General features: G+C 43.3%; 1 long non-coding RNA gene across 1 annotated transcript; it reads right to left on the minus strand.

Moving 5' to 3' along the window:
- Positions 1 to 1,606: 1,606 nt before the first annotated feature.
- Positions 1,607 to 7,456, minus strand: LOC116353291 (uncharacterized). Its single transcript, XR_004202628.1, has 5 exons — positions 6,360 to 7,456; positions 3,575 to 3,765; positions 3,208 to 3,337; positions 2,327 to 3,085; positions 1,607 to 2,008 (listed from the first exon to the last, which is right to left on the minus strand). It is a non-coding gene; the product is annotated as an uncharacterized LOC116353291 (long non-coding RNA).
- Positions 7,457 to 9,413: the final 1,957 nt, after the last annotated feature.

Raw genomic sequence — 9,413 nt, forward strand, 5'->3', positions numbered from 1 at the left:
ATTTTTTATTAGCTAAGCAATAAGTGGTAAATGCAATTTTCGTATATACGGGCTCTCTGTCCCACCTCGCAGGGCAAAACGGACAACTGACAAGATGTATGTAAACAGTATTCTTTATACTGTGATAGACAGTTCCAACCCGTCTATGGCCTATCACAGTAGAGACTGGGCGTGGTTTAAACTTGCTCAGCCTATTGCAGGCGCTCAGGCGGCTCCCCGCCTCTTGGCGCTTCTGTTGATAGATGTAAGTGTTGCTGTGAAGAACATCCAGGCTCTCATGCTCCATACCGTTATCTCGCACCAGTGTCGTTGAAGGGGAGGAGACAGGTTTAAGAATGATTTTTAAGCATTGAGACAATTGAAACATGGATTGCGTATGTGAATGGGCAAGACAAAATAATGATATGAGTGCCTTTGAACGGGTTATGGTAGTAGGTGTCAGGCGCATAGGTTTGAGGGTGTCAAGAACTGCAATACTGCTGGGTTTCACACACTAAACAGTTTCCTGTGTGTATCAGAATGGTCCGCCAATTTTCTGTCATGGACAAAGGAACTCAACGGGTGTGATGATATTAATTAACAAAAATGTTGATCTGAATGTGCAAATAGTCAGGAATGATTCGCAAGGAAGGTGGATACTTTTGAATACGAAAGTGGACAAAAAAGACATTTGGCTCATTATTCTATATGGTCCAAATCAGGATGATCCATAATTATTTGAAAACATTATGCCAAACAAATTATCTAATCATTATGGTAGGAGACTAAAACACAGTGTTAAGTACCTCAATGGACCGTAAAGGTAATCACTCTACAAACTATCATCACTGTGCCCTTAAGGAAATCCCAAATATTATGGACACATTAGAAATAGTGGATATTTGGATACTAAAAAACCCTGACCTAGTGAGATATACATGAAGACTTTATCAAGCTAGTCGTCTTGACTACTTCCTTGTCTCTTTCATCAAAGGTTCAAAAACATTTTAATAGGAGACAGAATGCCATTGGATCATCATCGAATTGGCATTCACATATTGGAAATTTAATCAAAGTTTACTGGAGGACAACTTATTTTTAACTAAGACAAAATAATTTATAACTGAATCTTTCCAGTATAATATAGGTTCAGCAAATCCCCTTATTGTTTGGGATACCTTTAAATGTACCTTCAGGTGTCATTCAATTCAATATTCATCAATAATAAAAAAGCAGTTTCTGGCTAAAGAGACAAGACTAACAAGGGAAATCCATATGAACTAATAGTACAGATAGATAGCAATAAAAACGATACTACAGAGATACAAAATAAGTTGGAGGAAAAACAAAAAGAACTTGAGGAACTTATTCAAGAACGATCTAATGTAATCTATTACAAAAATAAAGCAAATTGGATGGAATATGCAGAAAAATTCACAAAATTCTTCCTGAATCTCCAATACAGGAACGCTAACAAAAAGAATTTGCAGAAACTCATTACTGAAGACGGAGTCATCTATGATTCTCCGAATGATATTTTAAAAGAGGAAGCTAATTATTTTAGGCAGATGTTCTCTTTCCCGTCTCATCCTCTCCCACTGAATGAAGATTATGGTAAGAAATTCTTTCCATATAATATAAAAAATTGAAAATTAACAAATTTACAGAAAGACCCATCAACACTCATAATGATAAGGTGAAAACATGTTTTATATATTTTTTGCAATTTTATTGAAAAGGAAATACAGAAATCTCTCATTTACATAAGTTTTCACACCTTTGGCAGCAATTACAGCTGTGTTTTTCTGTGTACATCTCTAAGAGCTTTCCACACCTGGATCATTCTTTTTTTTAAAAATTTATTCAAGCTCGGTCAAATTGGTTGTTGATCATTGCTAGACAACCATTTTCAGGTCATGCCATAGATTTTTAAGTAGATTTAAAACTAACTTGGACAATCAGGAACATCCACTGTCTTCTTGGGAAGCAACTCCAGTGTAGATTTGGCCTTGAGTTTTAGGTTGTTGTCCTGATGAAAGGTGAAATAATGTAATTCAAAAATCATGTTAAACACTTATTGCATGCAATTTATTATGTGACTTGTTAAGCACATTTTTACTCCTGAACTTTTTTAGGCTTTCCATAACAAAGGGTTTGAATACTTGAATCAAGACATTTCAGCTTTTATTTTTATTACATTTCTAAAAACATAATTCCACTTTGACATTATGGTATACTGTGTGTAGGCCAGTGACCAAAACATCTTAATTCAATCCATTTTAAATTCATGCTTTAACACCACAAAAATCTGAAAAAGTAAAATGGTGTCATCTGTCTGTCAACTCACTTTCAGTGACCGCTGTTGAGGAGAAGCACACATTGTTGGGGAGACCAAAAATGCTGTAACTCAGCAATGACTACTGCCTACTGTATCATCCAGTCTTTGTCAATGCAATAGCAAGAGATCCCTCATGCCAGTGTGGAACTCATTCACTGTGGACAAACCTGTAAGAGTTACATGTCATTTCATCTAAAGGCCATCATTTTTACAAATCAAGACACATTCGTTTGAACTCTCGGTTAGAAGGTCTAACTTTATGTGAATGTCATGATATTTGTGCACCCACAAGTGTTTACATTATCTATTCTTTACATGAGCTACGATGAGTAAACAACGCCTCTCAGAAATCAACTTTGATTGAAGTCTCTCACAGCTGTTTCCCCCCACTCAATTACAACAAAAACCTCCCGCAGGTTGAGTTCAATAACTAGAGGTAGCTGTATGGTGAGATGCCAGAGGTTTCTGGTGGTAATGGGGTTACCTTGGCAAAAATGTCAGCGTGGTCATACCTTCCGGTGTGGTGTCTTGTATACAACAGCAGTTCCCGGATCCTGGTGCATAATACACAGGGTTTCTCCCTCCCAATATTGACTGATACCATTCAATAATAAAGAAACACTTTACAAGTAAAAGTTGTGTCTAGTAAAATGTTAATGCCGAGTGGCAGGTCTCTCCATTTAGAGACATCAGTATAAAGCCTGTCTGTCGTTCAGGACTCCATCACATCATCTTGCAAGTCTCCAAGTGCCGGCTCCATAGATGCATCTATGAACACATACACAGTCACTGTTCCACTGTTCTATTACCAATGGTAGTTAAAATAGGTTAAACAGTATCTGACAAAGAAACATATATGTTGAAGTTTGAACAGGTGAGACTAAACTTACTTTATTCTGGTCTCCCCATCGACGACCGTTGGTGTGCAGGCAAGAGGTGAGGCTGGGGGTGAGGTTTTAGCCTGTGCGCCTTTGATGGGCACGGCAGCATAGATCAGCTCCTGGCCCCTCATCAAAGATACTGGTCGATCACACACAGAGCACAGATTACCTTATCAATGGTTGTTATGAATAGTATGGTGGAACCAGCATGATCACTGCATTCACCTTTATATTTCACTTCAGATATCACGAAATGTGAAGTGAAATAGAATGGTAAATGTAGTGATCAGGCTAGTTCCACCAGCCTGGTTATGAAGGTGAATTGGGACAAAACTCAAAACTGTTTTGACCTTAGACCAGGTCAAATGTCACCAACCTGATTCAAGTGTCCTCCCTGTTCCATTTAAAGAAATTCTCACAGCGAGGCATGTCTGCTTGATGCTAAGGGTCCCCTTGCTGGTCTTCTCTATGTTGCATGTATAGCTTCAAACTGGACATCTCTCGAACAACTGCAGCAGGCAATCCTCATAAACAATGTACTTCCTCATCAGGTGGTGTTGGCTGAGGCTGTGACAGGGTGATACAATTTTATTATAAAAAGGACAAAGCTTTTTGATAATGCACTTCACAACCAAAATGACTACCACTTGTATCTGCTTGTCTGGGTAATTAACCTACTAGTTTATCAAACTAGGTATTTTTTTATACAACTTTTCACATTACACACATTACCGTTGTCGATGAAGACGTCTGTGTCATTCAGGTAGTAACTCGAGTCAAGCTAATTCTAGGTCATCACTAGTTACCACAGAAACAAAGTCACAATGGCTGCCGATTTCTACAATTTCCCTACTTAAAATGGAATTATAAACATAACCCTAACCCTTGCCTTATCCACACTGCTAACCTTATGCCTAACACCTAAATTAAGTACATGTTTGTTTTCATAAGTTTTTGTTTTCATACATTTTCATAATACACTGCTCAAAAAAATAAAGGGAACACTTAAACAACACAATGTAACTCCAAGTCAATCACACTTCTGTGAAATCAAACTGTCCACTTAGGAAGCAACACTGATTGACAATACATTTCACATGCTGTTGTGCAAATGGAATAGAAAACAGGTGGAAATTATAGGCAATAAGCAAGACACCCCCAATGAAGGAGTGGTTCTGCAGGTGGTGACCACAGACCACTTCTCAGTTCCTATGCTTCCTGGGTGATGTTTTGGTCACTTTTGAATGCTGGCGGTGCTTTCACTCTAGTGGTAGCATGAGACGGAGTCTACAACCCACACAAGTGGCTTAGGTACTGCAGCTCATTCAGGATGGCACATCAATGCGAGCTGTGGCAAGAAGGTCTACTGTGTCTGTCAGCGTAGTGTCCAGAGCATGGAGGCGCTACCAGGACAGGCCAGTACATCAGGAGACGTGGAGGAGGCCGTAGGGAGGCAACCCAGCAGCAGGACCGCTACCTCCGCCTTTCTGCAAGAGGAGCCCTGCAAAATGACCTCCAGCAGGCCACAAATGTGCATGTGTCTGCTCAAACGGTCAGAAACAGACTCCATGAGGGTGGTATGAGGGCCCGACGTCCACAGGTGGGGGTTGTGCTTACAGCCCAAAACCGTGCAGGATGTTAGGCATTTGCCAGAGAACACCAAGATAGGCAAATTTGCCACTGGCACCCTGTGCTCTTCACAGATGAAAGCAGGTTCACACTGAGCACATGTGACAGAGTCTGAAGACGCCGTGGAGAACGTTCTGCTGCCTGCAACATCCTCCAGCATGACCGGTTTGGCGGTGGGTCAGTCATGGTGTGGGGTGTCATTTCTTTAGGGGGCCGCACAGCCCTCCATGTGCTCGCCAGAGGTAGCCTGACTGCCATTAGGTACCAAGGTGAGATCCTCAGACCCCTTGTGAGACCATATGCTGGTGCGGTTGGCCCTGGGTTCCTCCTAATGCAAGACAATGCTAGACCTCATGTGGCTGGAGTGTGTCAGCAGTTCCTGCAAGAGGAAGGCATTGATGCTATGGACTGGCCTATCTGGGACATCATGTCTCGCTGCATCCACCAACGCCACGTTGCACCACAGACTGTCCAGGAGTTGGCGGATGCTTTAGTCCAGTTTTGGGAGGAGATCCCTCAGGAGACCATCCGGCACCTCATCAGGAGCATGCCCAGGCGTTGTAGGGAGGTCATACAGGCACGTGGAAGCCACACACACTACTGAGCCTCATTTTGACTTGTTTTAAGGACATTACATCAAAGTTGGATCAGCCTGTAGTGTGGTTTTCCACTTTAATTTTGAGTGTGACTTCAAATCCAGACTTCCATGGGTTGATAAATTTGATTTCCATTGATCATTTGTGTGATTTTGTTGTCAGCACATTCAACTATGTAAAGAAAAAAGTATTTAATAAGAACATTCATTCAGATCTAGGATGTGTTATTTTAGTGTTCCCTTTATTTTTTGGAGCAGTGTATAACCAATTATGACTTTGTGGCTGTGGAAAACAACTAGTGGAAACCCCTAATTATATGTTTTACAGATGAAGACTGACTGTGGCTCCAGATTGGATTAGATCTAGGCCAATGACGCCGTTACATTTTGTTGCTCATAGTTCACTGTATTAGTCAGACATAAATTAGCTGCCACCATATCTGCATCTATTATTTAGTTTTGCCCTAGACCAATGGTTCCTAACTCCGGTCCTCGAGTACCCTCAACAGTACACATTTTAATTGTAGCCCCAGACAAGTACCCCTAATTCAGTTTGTCAGCTAATGATCAGGCCCTCAATTAGTTTAATCAGGATTGTTTGTCCGAGACTACAACAAAAATGTGTGCTGTTGAGTGTACTTGAGGACCGGAGTTGGGAACCACTGCCCTAGACAATACTTGTATGAGCTTTGAACTAATATTAACTTGCAAATTCGACGTGTAAACTAAAGTTAGTTAGCCAGTATCTGGCTAGCCTGCGTCGCTAGCATTATCTAATTAGAATGTTACATAACCAGCAGTATCTAGGGAGCAAACGTTAGCTAAAATATTAGCTAGCCTGCCTCGCTTTATGAAAAGATAGCTACCTAGCTAAGGTAAATAACCACATCGTTAGCTAAATTATACCAGAGAGGTCAATATATCAGGTTATACTCACCACCACCGGTTGTTGCAAACACACAATGCTAGCGTTGCTGGTACAAACTTGGGGACCGACAAACTCCAAGCGCCTATTACGATCACATACCAGGGTCCTTCGACAGTGCATGCAAACAGCCGAATTTTGGCTCAGGGGGCATGGTCAATCCATATAGGGCCATGATCCTTCTTTGAAAGCATTGGGGGCGATGAAGTTCCCTTCAATGAATGGAAGCAAAGGGGTCGAAAGAACGATTTTCACGTGGAGTTTGTCAAAACGGAGCCTGATTTGTTGACATGATTGTAATCCAAACCCAACCTTGATTTACTGAGGTTCCAAACTTAGTTTTAGACGACTTTATGACCAACGTTATCCTATTTACACTTTGTGGTCAATTGTGACACTAGAATAAATGTTTCAGATTTATATCGACGCCACATCGGCCGGTTTCAAAGGGATTAGCTGCTTTTTGGGGACAGTCGCTCTATAAAGGTAGAATGTAATTTGACACATACAAAGTACAGGGGCCATCCTTATCAAAACGCATTTAGGAAGATCCGAGGTTCCTCTTGTCTACTCCAATGCTCTAAAAGGATGTGGAGAGAGGACACGAGGAATTCACGAAGGACTAATAATATAATGTAGGTCAAAAAGGAACTGTTGCTTTTCTAGTCTTACCCCCTCACTAAAATAACAATCTACTTCTTCACCACAGCAACTGTCACAAGTTCTGCTGCAACAGCGGGCCACAAACAGATGCAGGTATGTGTCTGTGGTTGGAGGAAAGTTACATCACACCATGGGTTGAGGATCCACCAGGGGAAGAAGGGGTGTTTGGGTAAAGAGAGACAGAGGCCTCGCATTGATTACTTTCTGCGAAAGCGATCAAATCAGTCGAATGAAGCACAGCAACTGGACGCAAACCATAGTTTGCAGTGCATCAGTACCACTGTCATGGAGGACGTAAACTCAAGCACCGAAGTAACAACTGAGGTGGAACCAACAACAGGAGTGGAACTCACCGACCTGCAGTCGAGAGGAGACTACCAGGGCACAGACCATATGTGAAGTGGCCCGGCGCCAGTGACAAGAAGTTGTGGGAAACAGTGAATACTGACCTTACCTTGACCCTCGAAAAACTTCGAGGCACAGTGGAGAAAAAGTTGGAGAGGATGGGGGACATTATCTATGAGTACGGGACAGAAAGATTTGGAGTGGAAGAGGCAAAAGGCGGGAGAAAGGTTCCAACCCCACCAGTTTCCAGGAGGCAACAAGAAATCAAGCGCCTCGTTCAAGAAAGGCGACAGCTTAAGAAACAGTGGAAGAAGGCCTCGGAAGTGGAGAAGGAGGGCATAGAGGCACTTCAGGCTGATATCAAAACCCGGTTGGCATCCCTCCGTAGAGCAGAGAACCTACGGAAACGCAGAAGGAAGAAAGAACAAACTAGAACTCGATTCTATAAAGATCCCTTCAAGTTCCTTAAAAGTCTCTTCACGAAGGAAAAAAGTGGAGCTCTAAAAACAACAAAGAAAGACCTAGAGGAGCACCTGAGAACAACAAACCTTGACTCAAAGCGACATGAACATCTGGCCATCCCATCAGATATCCCACCCATTGAACCCCCGGAACATCATATTGAGACCAGCCCTCCGACATGGAAAGAGGTGGAAAACACAGTTCGAGGGGCAAGAACAGCATCAGCCCCGGGGCCAAATGGAGTCCCGTACAAAGTGTATAAGAACGCACCAGATGTCCTGAGGTTCCTCTGGAGGCTTATGAGAACAGCTTGGAAAAATAAGATAATACCCAAAGTGTGGCGTAGGGCAGGCGGGGTCCTGATCCCTAAGGAGAAGGATGCAGTGAACATCAGCCAATTCCGCCCAATCTCCTTACTGAATGTCGAGGGTAAAATCTTCTTTAGGGTCATTGCCCAGAGGATGGCCGAGTACCTGCAAAGGTATGCGTACGTCGATACATCTGTACAGAAGGCAGGAATATCAGGGTTCTCTGGCTGCTTGGAACATTCCAGCATTATCTGGCACCAGATCCAAATGGCCAAGGTGGAGAAAAGGGACCTCCATGTAGTCTTTCTCGACCTCGCCAATGCATTTGGCTCTGTGCCCCATGAACTCCTGTGGTCTGCCTTCAGATTTTTCCACATACCGGACACCATCACAACCCTGGTGAAGTCGTACTTCCAGGATCTGCAGTTCTGCTTCACCACCTCAGAGTTCACCACCTCATGGCAGTGCCTGAATGTAGGTATAATGGCAGGATGTACCATTTCTCCGTTGGCATTCATAATGGCAATGGAGGTTATCATCAGATCCTCAAAATGGGTTGCTGGTGGACAGCGAGTCGACTCTGGTTTCCGCCTCCCTCCACTCAGAGCCTACATGGACGACATTACAACATTGACTACCACTGTCCCATGCACCAGGAGACTGCTCAGAAAACTCGAGGAGAACATCAGCTGGGCCCGTATGAAGATTAAACCATCCAAGTCACGCAGCATCTCGATTGTGAAGGGAGTACTCTCTGACCTGAAATTCTTCATCGGAGATGACCAAATCCCAACAGTGTCTGAGCAGCCGGTAAAAAGCCTTGGAAGGTGGTATGATGCAAGCCTGAAGGACAAAGACCAGGTGCAACAGCTGCGCAAAGACATCAGTAGTAGCCTACAGTCCATCGACAACACCCAGCTACCTGGAAAGTTAAAGGCCTGGTGTCTGCAGTTTGGTCTCCTACCCCGGGTGTTGTGGCCCTTAGCAGTGTATGAGGTTCCAATCTCAACAGTGGAGAAGATGGAAAGAGGAGTCACAGGCTACTTAAAGAAGTGGCTCGGAGTTCCACGATGCCTTACCACCATCGGCCTCTATGGAGATGGTGTCCTCAAGCTGCCCCTCACCAGTCTAACAGAGGAATTCAAGTGTTCAAAAACCAGGCTCCAGATGACACTGAATGAATCTCGAGACCCAGTGGTGAGCAACAACGCGCCGACCTTGGCAACTGGGCGCAAATGGAGGCCAGGAAAAGCAGTCCAGGACGCAACAGCAGCCCTCAGACATGCTG

The sequence above is a fragment of the Oncorhynchus kisutch genome, linkage group LG14 (assembly GCF_002021735.2).
Source record: "Oncorhynchus kisutch isolate 150728-3 linkage group LG14, Okis_V2, whole genome shotgun sequence".
NCBI lineage: Eukaryota > Metazoa > Chordata > Actinopteri > Salmoniformes > Salmonidae > Oncorhynchus > Oncorhynchus kisutch.